At 38.8% G+C, this 16,893-nt stretch overlaps 1 protein-coding gene across 4 annotated transcripts in view; it reads left to right on the top strand.

Moving 5' to 3' along the window:
- Positions 1–6,999: 6,999 nt before the first annotated feature.
- The window catches only part of WWP1 (WW domain containing E3 ubiquitin protein ligase 1), a 136,815-nt gene continuing 126,921 nt past the window's right edge, over positions 7,000–16,893 (top strand). For 3 of the 4 annotated variants that reach the window (XM_047841805.1, XM_047841809.1, XM_047841808.1), the window contains exon 1: positions 7,002–7,131. The gene's annotated coding sequence lies outside the window, so the exon portion shown is untranslated. Of the gene's footprint in view, positions 7,132–16,893 lie in introns of all 4 variants that reach the window. The other variant, XM_047841806.1, reaches the window with a different exon arrangement.

Below are 16,893 nucleotides of genomic sequence, written 5' to 3' on the forward strand. Positions count from 1 at the left end.
CAAAACTATACCAATATCCTTAATGAACTTAAGTTCTTTAAAATCTCTTAAAATTAGCAAATAGAACCTAGCAACATATAAGATGTCTAATACACCATGGTAAAAAATGGTTTATTTCAAGAATGTAAGGTTTGTTTAACATTTGAAAATCAATCCGTTTAACCCACTGTATCGGGATGAATTCATATCAAGATGAACCCATCAAAAGCTCATCTCAATGGATGCTCCCTCCTACAGCATTTGATAAAATTTAACATTCATTCATGATAAGAACTCTCAGCAAACTAGGAAAGAAGGGAACTTCCTCAACCTGGTAAAGGGCACACATGAAAAAAAAAATGTATGTATAACATATTACTTAATGGTAAAACTCTGAATAATTTCCTTAAAATCAGGAGCAAGGCAAGGATGTCCTTTCTTACCACTTCTGTTCAGCACTGTCCTGGATGTGTTAGTGCAATAAAGCAAGAAAAGGAAATAAAAGCATACAGAATGAAAAGGGAAAAAATAAAAGTCTTTATTTGCAAAGGCATGAATGTGTACATGAAAACTCTCAAGAAATCTGTAAAGTATTAGTAGAACCAATAAATTCATTAGCAAAAGTTTCACAGTACAAGGCCAATATTCAAATCAATTTAAAAATACTATCAATGAGCTATTAGAAAATGAAATTTAAAACATCATTTATAATAGCATCAAAAGCATGAAATATTTAAGGATAAGTATATGGATTATCAACACTATAAGAAATACAAAATATTGCTAACAGAATTTACAGGCCATCTAAATAAACTGAAATCTATGCCTGGGATTGGAGGATGAAATACTACCAACAGGTCAATCTTCCTAAATTGATCTACATACTCACTATTCCAAGCAAACCCCTGTAGGTATGTTCTAAAAAAAATAAAAATTAATGAGTTACTTCTCAGATTTATATGGAGATGCAAACAATCTGGAAGAGTCAAACTTATTGTGAGAAAAAAGAACAAACTCAGAATATTTATGTTGCTGATTTTCAAGTCTTTCTAAAGTTACAGTGATCAGTACAGTGTGATACTTTCATAAAGATAGACATATAGTTAAATGAAACAGAATAGGAGTCCTGAAATAGACATTGAGTTTTTACTAAAGTTGCCAAAGTAATTCAATGGGGGAAAGAATTGTCTTTTCAACAAATGGTGTTGAAACAACTGCATATATTTTGGAAAAAATTAACATTGACTCTTTCCTCACAACATATCCAAAAATTAATCATAAATGTATTATAGATCAAAATATGAAAGCTAAAAGTATAAAATTTAAGAAGAAAGCATATTAAAAATCTTCATTATCCTAGAGTAGGTAAAATTTCTAAAATATGTCATAGAAAGTGTAAGTCACAAAACAAACAATTGATAAATTGAACTTCATCAAAAACTGTTCTTTAAAAGACATTGTTAAAAAATTAAAATGCAAGTTTGTCTGTTGTGTAAAAAAATTCTTCAAGACATAGTGGTTGTAAACAAAAATAAACATTCATTATCTCTCACAGTTTTTGTAGATCAAAAATTTGTGACTTGTGTGGCTGACCATATTGCAGTCATCTTAAAGTTTGTCAGAGGCTGGAGGATCCACTTCTAAGGTACCACCCATGGCTGGCAAGTTGCTGTTACCTGTTTATCGACAGGTCTCAGTTCCACTCTCTATGGGTCTTTCTAAAGGCTGAGTTTCTCTAGAACAAGCACTATAAGAGGGCAAGATGGATGCTGCAATCTCTTTTATAACCTAGCCTCAGATGTCACATACCATCATTTCGACAATTTCCTCTTGGTCACACAGGTCAGCTATATAGGGGAAGGGACTCTATAAGAGTGTTGATACAGGGAGGCCGGGATCAATGGGGTCCATCTTGGATGGGCATATAGTTTACAGATGTCTATATATATGGTTTGGCCACCACAGTAAGCCACAATCTGTGACAAAAGATTTTATACATATACATATCTCACAATCTAGAACATATATAGAATAGATAAAAACAATTTGAAATGGAGAAAAGATTTGAACAGACACTTCACAAAAGAAAATATACAAATGATCTATAAGCAAATGAAAAGATGCTCAACATCATTAGTTATCAGTGAAATATGAGAGAAAATACAATGACTCACCAATACACATCTACCAGAATGGCTAAGATCAGAAAGGACTGACATTACCAAGTGTTGGAGAGGAAATGGAACAACTGGAACATACATTGCTGGTGAGAACGTAAAATAGTACAACCACTTGGAAAAGCAGGTTGGCAATTTCTTATAAGGTTAAATATAAACTTACCATACAGCTCAGCAATTCCACTCCTAGCCATTATTTACCCAAGAAAAATAAAAAACATGTGTCAACACAAAGATTTTTAGCCACATATTCAAGGAATCTTTAGTCATAATAGCCAAACACTGGAAATAAACAAAATATCCATGGTAATAGAACAAAAATTTGGCAAATCTATAGAATAGAATAGTAGTGAACAGTAAAGTAGAAGAAACATTGCTACACACAACATGAATGAATCTCTAAAATATTTTGAACTAAAGAAGCCAGACACAAAAAAGTATATAGTGAATGATTCCATATATACCAAATCCTTGAAAAAGTAAAATTATTATCCAGTGACAGAAAGCAGATTGGTGGTTGTTAAGGATCAGGGATAAAATAAGGTGAAGCAGCACCCAAATGAGCAAAGGATATGAAGCAAACCCACCTCTTTCACAAGTACACATGAAAGATGGGAATTTTAAGGGGCAGGGAAAACAAGTTAGTGCAAGGTTTCTCACTTTGGGCACTATATTGTCATTTGACTCATACTTCTTTGTTGCTGCGGTGTGTGCGCGCATGTGTATGTGTGTGTGTATGTGTGTGTGTACTGTCTTGTGCACCAAAAGGTATTTAGCAGTCTCTGGTCTCTCCCCACAAGATGCCAAAAAAATTTCTCACCCTATCCCCTCCACCAGTTGTGATAATCAAAAAGGTCTCATAACATTGCCAAATGAACCTGGGATGCAAAGTTCCCCACTTGAAAACCACTGGGTTAGTGTATTTGTTATCTATTGCTGTGTAACAAATTATCCCTCGAATTTGGTGCTTCAGAACAATAAGCATTTATTATCTCACAGTTACTATGGGTTGGGTATTTGAGAGTGACTTAGTTGGGGGATCTGACTCAACTTTTCTAATGAGGTTGAAATCAAGATGTTTGCATCATCTAAATGCCTGACTGCGGCTGGAGAAACTGCTTCCAAGATGATTTAATCACATGGAGATTGGCAGGAGGCTCAGATCCTTGCTGGGTTTTGGCAGGATATTCTATTCCTTGCTGTGTGGGCATCTGATAAGGTTACCTGACATGTCCTCACAACATGGTGATTGCCTTTCCCAGAGCAAGTGAACTGACAGGGAGTAGGGAGCAGTCATAATACCTTTTTAAGACCTACTCTTGGAACTACCTGTCACTTCTGCTGTATTGTATCCATTAGAAGCAAGTCACTGAGTACAACTCATATTCACTTGGAAGTTAATAAGTCTCTACTTTTTAAATTTTTTTTAATGTTTATTTATTTTTGAGGGGGCGGGGTGGGCAGAGAGAGAGGGAGACACAGAATCCAAAGCAGGCTCCAGGCTCTGAGCTATCAACACAGAGCCTGGCATGGGGCCTGAACTCACAAGCTGCAAGATCATGACCTGAGCTGAAGTTGGATGCTTAACCGACTGTGCTACCCAGGCGCACTGAGTCTCTACTTTATAAAGGCAGTCATATCAATAAATTTGTGGGCATATTTTAAAATAATAATGGTTGGAGAAGGATTCTTTTACAAACAAGCTGGGGAAGATCACAGAGAAAATAAAAAATAGATCATCATTCCATAATACATCTGAAAGGATTAAATTATTTAATGAAAAAACTGAAATTATCAAACAAGTAGAAAAATATAAAGATAGATGAATGATATGATCTAAGGATGAGAAAGGACTTGTGAAGCAACAAATAATAGAACAAAACAAATATGGAAAAGGTCAATCGTTTTATCTGGGATCAATATCTGCATACATATAAGTTGCCTTTTTGTGAATACCCCAGTAAGAAAATGAACAATGGACTAACAGTAGGATACATATTTACACATATGAAAATATACTGTCATGACTTTGGCACAGTGAAGGACAATCATATACTCTCAAGCAGTGCTTTGGGAAAATTGATAACAATGTAACAACAGTAATTTATTGATTATGTGCCACAAAATTTTAGGTATTTAATGTGTAGCAATTCATTTGCTTTTTACTACATCACATAGCATTATACCAATTTTCTGGTTAAGGCACTGTCAGATGAAGGAATTTGGCCAAATCTCATAGTTTGTAGGTGGCAGCAAAATTGACTTATCCAACTGTCAGTAGGCATGGTGCCTCAGGATTGCCATACTTTAGGGGCCCATAAAAATGTTTTATTTTCTTTTAAAATCAGAAAGGAAAAAAATGAATGGTTAGGTTGAATAAAATGTTTTAATGTATAATATTAATGTTATTAATATGTTTGTCATTATATCAATGTAGTTATGAATGTAATTTTTGACATTGCTTTATGGAGGAAGAGGTCCAAAAGACCCATGGAAGTCTGAATGTGGCCTTCCTGGGTGGCAGAAATGCATTTTGATCCCAGGCAATGTGACACCCAAGCCTATGTTCTTTCTGGAAGGCAACTTGCCAATGTGTTTCAAAAGGGCTAAAAGTGTTCACACATCTGATTACTTTTAAGGGTTTAAACTAAGAGTAAGTAATTTATTTAAAAATTTATTTATTTATTTATTTATTTAAAAGACAATGATTTATTTAAAAAAATTTTTTAATGTTTATTTTTGAAAGAGACAGAGCGTGAGTAGGGGAGGGCAGAAAGACAGGAGACACAGAATCTGAAGCAGGCTCCAGGCTCTGAGCTGTCAGCACAGAGCCCTACATGGGGGTCAAACTCACAAACTGTGAGATCATGACCTGAGCTGAAGTTGGACACTTAATCAACTGAGGCACCCAGGTGCCCTAAAGACAATGATTTATAAAAAGATACTTATTTATAATAGTATTCATTTGAAACCAAAGAAATGTTGAATAATGAAAAGCTGGTTCAATATTGGCTGTCAATTTAGGGGCCTAGGTGACTGTTAGGAGCTTCTGAATGGAAGTAAACCAAGGGGAAACTAAGACTCAGGGGAGCTGAACATGAGAGAGTAGAGCAGGAAGTGGAAGGAGGTCTATAGGCATCCTGGAGATGGAGTGCAGATCTCTGCTGAGTATGTGTATATAGTATCAGAGATTGCACTTGTAAGCATGTTCCTGAATTTATTTTTAAAGGGATTAGACAAGCAAAATGGTGAGGAAAAGGTTAGAAGAATCAGTACTCATTACAGTAGAGATCCGTGAACACAATCAGGAAACTCTGAAGATAGAGCTCTGAACCCCAAAGACAGAGGAACCAAGCTTGCAAGAGTAAAGAGGCCTTGAAGATCATGTTAATCTTTCTCTTGAAAGCTCTGAAGAGCCAATGAAAGATTTTAAACAGTGAAGTGTCATGTTCAGATGTATATTTTAGAATAATCATAGTGGATTATTGTACATAGTGGATTACTGTACCCTGGTAGGAATTCAGTGTGTAGAAACTGATGGAATGGAGAGGAAGAGAATGTACACTCATTCAATCAAGAGTTATTCAATCCTACAATTGTTCATGGGGTGTTGATGTTGTTCTTGGTATACAATTCTTTTAAAAGCTTAATTAGGATGGAAGAAGAGAGTGAACTAGAAACAGGTTTTAAAGTCAAGGAAAAATTTACAACAGAAAATACTTAAAACATGATCATGCTGAGGGGGTCACAGAAAGGAGGAGACAGTAAAGAGGTTTGCTTTGGAGAGGAGCAGGGATACCCAGCTTTTTAGACAGAAGGAAAACTAATAAGCTTTGGTGTGGATGTAGGTAATTTGTGGGGTTTGGGTGAGGAAATCAAGCAAAAATTGTAGAAACCCGTGCTCAAAAGCCTTTATAATTTCTTAAGTAGAAGACCAGGTCATCTGGTGAGTAATGTGGTCACCACTGACTTCTATTTGCAGGGTGGCCTTTCTTCTAAATGCAATACACTGTACCAACATCACTCCTCCGGACTAGTTGATTCGTTTGTATAAATGGGAATAATAGACACTTTTCCATGGTATTGCTGTGTGAATTTGTTGCATTGACACACGCACTTGCTTAGTATTGATTTATCTTTGTACTCATACTGGAGTAGGGGGAGTGAATGTTTTGATTACTCATAAAAATAAAGTAAAAGTCTTCCAGTATGATCATCTAATCTGTTAAATGCAATATTTACTCTTGCAATGGGTTCTAAGTCAGATACTGAGGTCAAGGAGTATAATTGCTGTAAAGCATTCAACAAAAGAACGCCAGTGTCCCGAGGACTTAACTTGAGGTCATTCACGGGTTCTGCCCTGAACCGGAAAGTCAGGTCAGCAGCACCTACCTCTAGTTTAGAACAGGCTCTTCCCAAATCTCAGCGGCAGCCCCGCCCCTTCCACAGGTTCGGGCCCCGCCCCCCTCTCCCATTGGCTGGCCCTCTACCTCTTCTCGACCGCTCCAAAGACCCGGAGGAGCGGAGTTTTCCAAAAGCATCATCAGGGCGCCCTCGCTGCGCATGCTCGCGGGAAGCCGGATTCCGCGTCCGGAGTTGGAGGTTTTAGGCGGCCGCGGCGCAGCGCGCTGTGCGGGGCCGGCGGGGAGGCGCGCGCTCGCGGCGCGGCGCCGGCGACGCGAGCACGCGGCGCGCTCTTGAGGAGGGAGGTGTGGGGTCTGCTGGGGGTGGCGCGTGGCCGGGGTGGGGGTGGGGGGAGGGTCGGGTGTCGGCGAGCGCGGCGAGCGGGTTCCCAGTGGCTGCAGGCGGCCTGGGCTGCCGGGGCCGACGCCTGGGTGGCTGTTGCCGCCGCCGCCGCCGCCGCGCCTGCTGCGAGATGGCGATCTTGGGTGCGGAAGGGTGAGGGCGCCCGCCGCTGGAGGAGGCGCCGCTGCTTTGGCCGCCCGACCGCCGGGAGCCGACAGCTTCGCGCCGGGTAAGGACGCTTCGGCAGGGGACTGGGGGTGCGGGCAGGGCGGGGGCGCGGGCCCAGAGCCTTCTCGGCGGTGCCGGTAGCCCGGCACTGGTAGCCCCGGGGCGGGACCCTCTGAGGGGCCGTCGGGGACGGTCCGCGCCGCCCTAGCTGCCTTCTCCAGCCCAGGGGCCGGGAGTTTTCTGGGGTGGGGTCACGGGTCTTGCCCCGAGTTGGCCTTGGCACAGGCCCGAGCTAATGATACTGGAGCGAAGTGTTTCCGTGACTCTGCAGCCGCGCTTCTCAAGCTTCCTTAGCCTTCTCAGCGTTCTACCTTCTTTTCCTTTGCTTAACACCTCTCCGAAAAACACCAGTGTGTGGACTTACTGCCCGTGCCCTGACTTTCACCGCAATTCTGCCGTCCCAAACCAAGGACTCCCAGGCTTCGAACGTCTTTTAATGACGTGTTTTGTTTTGTTTTGTTTTGTTTTTTTAAATCACTCCGGGTTCTTCACGGACTCTGCAGTACCCCCCCCCCCCAACACAACCCCCACCTCCACCTTTGTGACCCGGTAGATACCAGTGACCTTGCAGTTTTTAGTAGTCCTTATCTGTGACTTGGACCGTCTTTCATCTTTAATTTTTTTTTTTTTAATTTTGTAGTTTGCCCATTGCTTTTACAGCCCTTAAATGATCAGTCTTCTCTTTACTCCATCGTTTGGAGTTGAGCGTCCAATGCTCCCATAATTATATGAAACCTTCCTTACCAAAGACAAGTATCTATTATTTTGACATTTTTACTTTCCAGGTTAAAATATTTTCCAGGGGCTTGATATGGCTTTCTTTTTCTGCTTGGCAAGTTTTTATCTTTTTGTGTAGGCTAATGTGCAAGAAGATTTGAGTTTCTGCTTTAAAAAGCTATTGGTAATAGTGGAAAAGAATAATGTACAAAGTTATCTTTTATCCCCCTTTGGTTTTTTGCCTGTTTTTTTTTTTACCAGGTTTTTTACCTGAAGTGCCTGGTGTGCAATGTTTGCGGATTTCTGCAAGAATTCATCCTGATGTATAAATCCACTTTACCTGTCTAAGTCTCTGTATTATACAAGCAAAATGCACCTTTTAAAAAACAAAGGCATTCTTTATTTGTGACTTGTTTTAGCCATTAAGTAGGTATGTAGCTGTGATTGGAAATGATCACTTTTCGTAAATAGTTAATATATTTTTTAAGTGAAACCTTAGTGACCAAGTGTTGGGAGCTACTCAAATTGAGAAGTGTAAAGTATGTGGAATAGTTACTTGATATGTAGCTTATTAATGTTTTCAAGTAGTCCTTTCCGTAAAATGCAAAACTGTTTATAAGATATCCAACACCAGGACTTAAAAAAGGTTATGTTTTTTGGAAGCCTGGTGTGATAAAGGATGTCGCAAGTAAGTTCTCTGCCTGCAAAGAGATAGTAATTTTTGCTGTTTACCCCATGAAGGCTGAAATTTCTTTTACTTCCTTGCATCTACTGCATGACTGTGTGAGGTATTAGGGGGAATGTAAAGGTGCGAATTATAGCAGTTTCTGCCTTCACAGACTAGTTAGGCAGGTAGGACTATACACAAATGCTTCATGTGTCTTTTAATACATAGCTAAATTTCATATGGAATTCAGATTGCGAGGGGGTAGAGCTCACATCGTATTTAGCAAGGTGGGGTGAGAGGTGTTAATTCATAGAGCCTTCAGGCTTCTGAAGTCTTTGTTTTGAAGGATGATTATGACTTTTGATAAGCTGAGAAAGGTAATCCAAGCAGAGAGAAGGACTGAGAGAAAAGAGCACAGAGTTCATATATTTGCGGAGAGGCAAGTAATTCTATTTGGATGGAACATAAAGTATTTGTGCTAATGTAAAGGGTGATAAAAATTGAAGTAAAAGTTTGAACCAGTTTGATTGCTTTTAATGCAAGGCTAATGACCTTGGATTTAGTAGGCATTGGGGGTTTAACAGATGATTTTTGAGTTGCGAATGAAATGATTAAATTTTTGTTTTTAGAGGATGAATTTGGCAGCAATGTGTAGTGTGAATTGAGGTAGATATCTGGAGGGAGAAAGACCTCTTGATTGCTGTGGTCATAAATAATAGGGGTATGAACTATGGCTGTCATAATAGTAATGGAAAGGAGGAAGGAAGTTGAATGGACAGAATTTGATGATGAGAGAGAAATGAAGAAAGTAAAAATAACTAAGATTCTGATCTAGGTTGGGAAAATACCATTTTGAGCAACATCTTTGGAAGCTTTATCTTTGGCAAACGTATGTTACTTTACAGCAGTTTTCAACCTTTTGATAATTACTAATCCTTGGTTAAACTAAAAAAATCTGGCTTGGAAAACTTCCATATGCACCTGTGCTTTGTGAATGTAATTTTACTTATTTATTTATTTTTAATTATTTATTTTTTTAACATTTATTTATTTTTGAGACACAGAGTGAAAGAGAGAACATGAACAGGGGAGGGTCAGAGAAAGAGGGAGACACAGAATCTGAAACAGGCTACAGGCTCCGAGCTGTCAGCACAGAGCCCGACGCAGGCCTGCCGACACACAGGTGCCCCTGTGAATGTAATTTTAGAGAAGTCCATGAACCTGAACTCACCTGAAGCTTATCCATGGAACCTGTGGGTCAATGGTTTGGGCTAGGAGCAACTCTCAGAATTAACTGCGGCTTTTAAAACCATTGAATCTTCAAATTCTTTCATTTACTGATAACCCTTACTATAGAGACTTACCTCATATACACTTATGTATATATCTCTTTACATTTGTGTTGTGGTTTATGGCTTACAAAGAATTTTGACTATGCTGTGTTATTTGCTATTATATAACGACAAATTAACCCAAGGGGTTAAATGATTTGCCCTAAGTGTTTCAGTTAGTATAAAGTGGAATCAGCAGCTGATTGACACTGATGGTTTTCTTTCTTGTTAGATATATGATTTAGCATTAGTTGCATATAGTTACTACCTTTAAGTGACCTCATCAGTAAGACTAAATGATCCTGGAGGTTCCTTCTGGTTTTTAACCTTCTGTGATTCTCGGGTCTTTGATTTTCATTGAACTGTCTGCACCCTTCTTGTTTTCCATGTTCAGGAGAGCTAGTGAGACAGAATGAATGGGGTGTATGGAGAGCAGCAGATAGCAATATCAGACCAGTCATTTACTTTTTAATTTCCTTTGTATCTCAGTTTGGGTTTGTGGATAGGGAAGGTAAATGAAATAAGAAACCTTAAGAATTTTTATCTTTATTCTATCTTCTGTATTCAGGTATGCCTTACTTAAGAATACTCATTTTACTTCATTCATGAAGCCTTATCAAATGAAAATAGAAACTTTACAAAAGAAGTGTGGGGTTCTAGTCAGTGCATTTTTTCATTTTTTAAGTTGCTAACTCTTCCTAGTATGGTTAAAGCATAATTTGATTAGTAAATAATTGACTTTTCTCCACCTATAAGATTATCTTCCTGGAAGGGAACCTGAACAAGTTATTATTTAGTGTCTTGCATAGCTCTAGAAACTTTGATTCCATAATTATTAGAAAGACTGGGGTCTTTTTTACCATTTCTAGAAAAATATGATGTAATAACAAGTAGTGGAAAAAATAAATTGGCCTTTTTAGTGGTGTTGAAGGGAGTAGTTGCTAATACTTAATGGAGGAAAAATGTCTAGCAAAAGCACATACATAGATGATTTTTCTTCTCTGCTGGCATTAAGAAGAGTATCATATCTTACATTTGTATAGCATTTGACATTTTTCCATAATGGCTATATAGACTATCATTTGATTCTCATGACAGCTGAGCAGTAGATGTGTCAGGAGATAATTATTGCTTTTTAGATGAATACATTGATGCTCAAAGAATTTAAAACATTTTTTCAAGTGTATGACTTGTAGGTAGCTAAAATTAGAACTAGAGCTAAAACTCATATTTTTGTTCCTATGTCAGCAATTTTTTTTTTTTTTTTTGCACTATTCATCTACAATGAAAATTTAGCTGAAGGCTATATGTGAGGAGTTAGAATTTATCTGTTTGGAATCTGTGTTAAAACTTTTGTACTATGTACATGTGAACTTGTCTACTTCCTTTGTGTTAAAATGGTAACCTCATAGCAGTGGCTGTTGTTGGGTAATTTTGAAATTTGTAAGTATTCAACACAAAATAGTTAGCCTGTCAAGAAAAGAGCTAAAGTTGATTTTTTTTTTCTGAAAAACTACATTGGTGAAATATAAATATTAATTTCTTTCTGAAAATTTGATTTTCTCTCTTTCTTTTTTTGTTTTTTTTCTTTTTTTTTTTTTTTAAGAGAGGGCGCAAATGAGTGAGGGGCAGAGAGAGAGAAAATCCCAAGACTGGCAGAGAGAGAGAAGCAGGGCTCACCTGAAGCGGGGCTTGAGCTAACCTGATGTGGGGCTCGAACACATGAACCACAAGATCATGAACTGCAGACCATGACCTGAGCTGAAATCACATGCTTAGCCAGCTGAGCCACCCAGGCGCCCCTGAAAATTTGATTTTAATTCAGCTGTTTTTACAGATGAAGTTTGTTCTTCCTTTATAAAAGCCCAGTTTCTGAAAATTTGTATTTTTGGAGCATATAAATCAAGACGTGATTTCCAAAAGTGTCATGATGTTTCGTGATTTTTACTATTACATAAAAAGCTTTATCATTAAAAAAAGATTTGCCATTAAAGCTCTTGTATACACTTCAGATTCACATGATTAAGCAACTTTTGGAATATATTATGTGAAACCATATGCCAGATAATTCCTAAGTTAGAAGGAAAACTAACATTTGTCTTGACATTCCCTAAACCTATTGTTTATTCATAATACAGCCTATTATGTAACTATTACATGCCAGGTATTGTGCTGGGTGCTGGGGTACAGTGCTGAGAGGAAAAACATGAAGCCTGTACTCTTGGAACTCAGAGTTTAGTAGACTCACTAACATTAAGAAGGGCATAAGACTTTATCTTACGCGGTTGTGTGGATGTTTGGGACTATAATTAATTTCATCTCTCTCCTTTTCTCTGAGTTTTGAACAAATTAGGTAAAAACACAAGGAACCAGGGACTCCTGGGTGGCTCAGTCAGTTGAGTGTCTGACTTTGGCTCAGGTCATGATCTCACGGCTCATAAGTTCGAGCCCCATATCGGGCTCTGTGCTGACAGCTCAGAGCCTAGAGCCTGCTTCATATTCTGGGTCTCTCTCTCTCTCTCTCTCTCTCTGCCCCTCTCCCACTCATGCTGTCTCTCTCTGTCTCTCAAAAATAAATAACCAGTAAAAAAAAAATTAAAACACAAGGAACCAGGTAAACATCGTTTTGGTCATTTATTGCTGTGTGACAATCCTAAAACTAAGTGACTTAAAACAACCACCTTTTCTTCTTTAATTTTTTTAATGTTTTATTTATTTTTGAGACAGAGACAGAGCATGAGCAGGAGAGGGGCAGAGAGAGAGGGAGACACAGAATCCAAAGCAGGCTCTAGGCTCTGAGCTGTCAGCACAGAGCCCGACGCGGGGCTCGAACTCACAAACCGCGAGATCATGACCTGACCTGAAATCGGATGCTCAATGGACTGAGCCACCCAGGTGCCCCAGAACAACCATCTTATTTGCTTACCGTTTTACTATCCTGCACTGGACTTACTTGAGGATTTTGAGTTTTGCTGATGGCTACTCTAAAGGCTGCATTCAGCTGGCAGTTCAGCTGGGAGCTGGTCTTCTCTCTTTTTTTCTCTTACTCTCTTTTTCTTCATGTTTCTCATAGTGTCAGCCCCCCCCCCCCCCCCCCCCCACGGCCTTTGCAGCAGTTTTGCTGGCCTTACATGGTGGCTTAGGACTCACAACAAGTGCAAAAGAAGAAGCAACCAGGCCTTCTTAAGGCATAGGCTTGAGATGAGCATAGCGTCATTTCTGCCACCTCTGTTGATTAAAGCAATTCACGGGTCCAGCCCAGATTCAAGAGAAAGAGATGAGACAAGTACGTGAATCCCAGGATTGTACCAGACAGCTGTATTACCCCAAAATGGGGCTTCTGGAAAACTGTTTATGAAACTGAGACTTAGGCTGCCTAGTACTTTCAGTACTAGGCCTGTCAGTGGGAAAATGGAGTCTGAAATGCAAAAACAATAGCATATTTGGCTTATTATACAAATGGAAATAGCTGGCAATATCCTTGGGTAGAAAAGAAAATTTTGGAACTCTGGGGTTTCACCCATAATGGGGCAGAATTGACTTGCTCTACTTGAGGGCAGTGGTGTCTAAAAAAGTACAGAACCCAGAGCCCAGGCTGCTCCGAAGCAGTGATTTTACCCAAGTCTCCCAAATTGGATGAGACAAATGTCCCAGTCAGCACACTGTGCAGAGTGGGCTATGGTGGGCAGGGAGCCCTCCTCTTAGCCCTTGTGATTAGATGTGAGGCTTAACGGTAGCAGAGCTCCTTGGTGAGTCACTCTGGCCTTGACAAACCTTGAGCAACCTGGTGCCTCACAAATACTATTTTCTGTTTGCAGTGTCTTGGGGAAAGGTTAGGATAAGCCACTCTTCCTTGGAGAGGAGTTGTTACAGTGGAGAGTATACACTTATAGAGACTGGGATGGGACTTTTCTCTCATTCGGGAATGGTAAGACAGAAAGTAATGCTTTATCCTTTCTAGGAACAAGTAGACTCTGAGTGCTTAGCTGGGTTTTTCCTCACTTTATCTTCATTGCTTTATCAGTGTATCTTAGTCTCAGTGGTATTTTCTTTTTTTTATAGTTCACGTTATCTACTGTATAACGTTATGGCTAACAGTGGGATGAAGAAGATGAATGTTACATTATTATTACAGTATAGTTTCTGGATGGAATAATGAATCAATGTATTTCATTTAAAGAATTTAGGTAGATTTGAAGCATTTCATGTATACTGAGAAATGAACTCCTGCATCCTAGTGTAAATAAATCTCTGCAAATTTCTGAAAATATTATGTTGGCTGTTGTGGGGAGGAGTTTGGTAATTGAATGTACTGAGAAACAATTTATATAAATAGGAAAGGGTAGAGCACAAAGAAGGGGAACAGATAGAATTACCTTAAGGTGTTTCTCTATGACTCTTCAGGGTAGTTCAGAAATGTACTAGCATTAACAGAATTGTAGGTGTGATAGCTTTTTTATTTAACTAATGAAAAAAGTTCTTTTGATAGCTGTTTAGTATACCCATAATTATGATTAAATAGGGTGGGTGGAAGCAAACTGTTGAGTCCTGACTTGAAGTAGGATACTCCAGTCATATGTTAACCCCAGCTTGCCAAGTTGTACTATTTTTTGTGCTTAGTGTGGGAAGGAGAATTAGTTAAATGAACTTGCTCTGTATAAAGTAGGACATACTTTACCAAAGTAATAAACTAGATCGTGGCACTTCTAAAGTTTAAGAATTAAAGGCATTTTGGCATGTGTGTTAAGAACTGTAGCTTTAAAGTCAGGTGTAACTGACTTCTGTCAATGCTTTTTAATAGCATTGTTGCTTCAGTTTCTTCTGTAAAATGTAGTGAATATTTCTGTTACTGGATTTTTGTAAGGATTAATTGAGATAATGTTTGTAAAGCTGAAGGCTGGTCCCTGAGACATAAGCAGCTCTTAAGTCATTTTTATTGCTCTTCACAATTACTAATAAGCAAAATTCAAACAATCCACTTTTCTGTGAACCACTCATTTCAACTCAAAGATAGTTTAGGATTAGTTTTGGCATGAGCAGAGCAGTATGTCTGATCTTACCTTTTAACTTAAAAAAGTTGTTAAAAGGTTAAGAATGAATCTGAGAAGGACACTGACTCAACATGGCTGGCAGTTTCTCAGTGGTGATGGTTTGGCTGCACAGTTTGGGAGCAAGAAATTGTTAATACCATCAATAGATGAATTACAGTATAGAACAGTGTTTATCGGTGCGCAGCCCCTTCATCAGAGTCATCTGGGGTATTTGTTAAACAAGATGTCTGAATACTTTTTGAGAACTATGGTATGGTCCTTGACAGTGGAGTTCAAGAATCTTCATTATTAACAAATGTCTCAGATGATTTTATACATATTAGTTTGAGAACTGCTGGTAGAGACTGAGTCAGTAATTTGGGGGTTCTAGTGTTCTCAGAGACTGTTTTTAAAGCTACGGTGTTCAGTAAACACATGTATAATGTAAACAGAGAGCTTACCATCTGAACCTTTCAGATGTTTAAAGAGGCTTAAGATAATTGCCAATGACTTGATCCAAACAAACTATAGAAACCTGATACAGGGTGATTATGTAAGTAGTAGGCAGGAGAAGTACCTATGCAAGAAGCATCCATTAGGCTTCCTTGTTCAAAAAAACTTCCCCATGCTTCTACAAAAGAAGATACTCTTTTGAGTAAAGGTATTTCTTCTTGGGATGCCTTGGTAGCTCAGTCAGTTAAGAGTCTGACTCTTGATTTCAGCTCAGGTCATGATCTCATGGTTCTTGAGTTCAAGTCCTGCACTGGGCTCTATGCTGATGGTGCAGAGCCTGCTTGGCATTCTGTCTCTCCTTCTCTCTGCCTCTCACCTGCTTGTGCATTCTCTCTCTCTCTCTCTCTCTCTCTCCCTCTCTCCCTCCCTCCCTCCCTCCCTCCCTCCCTCCCTCCTCCTCCCCCTCCCTCCCTCTCAAAATAAATAAACTTAGAGATATTTCTTCTATAAAAATGCCTATGGAAACAGTTAAATTAGATATTGTAATTTTCAGATAGTCTGATTGCTTTTCATTTAGTGAAAATAACTCAAAATAGATTGAAGTATGCCTACTTTAGAATTTGGTCATTTGGGTAGAAAGTAGGTTGGATGAAGACCATAATCTATAATCTGTCTCTTGTGGGGAAAAGCCATTGCTTAGCTTAAGGGTGTTGACTTGGGAAAAATGTTGTGAGAAAAGATTTAATTTTAAATCGTCAAGAAAAAAAAGTTGATGCTTATTTTCTCTAACTTTTGTTTAAGGCAGTGGTTTGAGACAGCCTGCGTCTATGTCACTTAAACCTTCCTCAGTCCTGTGACCATATCTGATAATGGAAGAGCAGATCTTTAAGTTTGGGCTATTCCTGGAAAAACTTAACCTATGTTTATATTAACCATATTTTTATTGTGTTAGTGCATTTTGTGGTAAAAAAAACAAACATGCCAGACCCATGATTCTTTCTAAATTTGAGTGGAAAGGATTAGTTGGCATTTGTTTGAGGAACATACTGTTTTTGTGTTTGATTTCACTGACTTTGTGGCCAGTGCTTTGGAGAGAAAAACAACAATAAACTCATTTCTTGTCCTATGAGCTGTGAAATAATATTGTCAATATTTACATGTGAATACCCAGGATGGAAAATGTACATTATACTCCAGAATTTCATTGTTCTAAGTTAAAAGTTTTGGCAATTGTAACTTGTTTAAACTTTTGTGTGATTTAATTTTCCTTTAAAGTGTTAGCTATTTAATTGGTTAGGCCTTAAAGTAAGACAAACTTAGATTTGAGTTTTCCAAATTCTTTTTTTTTTTTAAGTTTATTTATTTTGAGAGAGGGCACAAGCAGGTGAGGGGCAGAGAAGGAGAGACAGAATGCCAGGCAGGCTCTGTGCCATCAGCGCAGAGCTTGATGAGGGACTTGAACTCAAGAACTGTGAGATTATGACCTGAACCGAGATCTTGAGTCCTATGCTTAACCAACTGAGCCACCCAGGTGCCTCCCCTCTTCATTTTATTTTATTTTATTT

Source organism: Prionailurus viverrinus, chromosome F2 (genome assembly GCF_022837055.1).
Source record: "Prionailurus viverrinus isolate Anna chromosome F2, UM_Priviv_1.0, whole genome shotgun sequence".
NCBI lineage: Eukaryota > Metazoa > Chordata > Mammalia > Carnivora > Felidae > Prionailurus > Prionailurus viverrinus.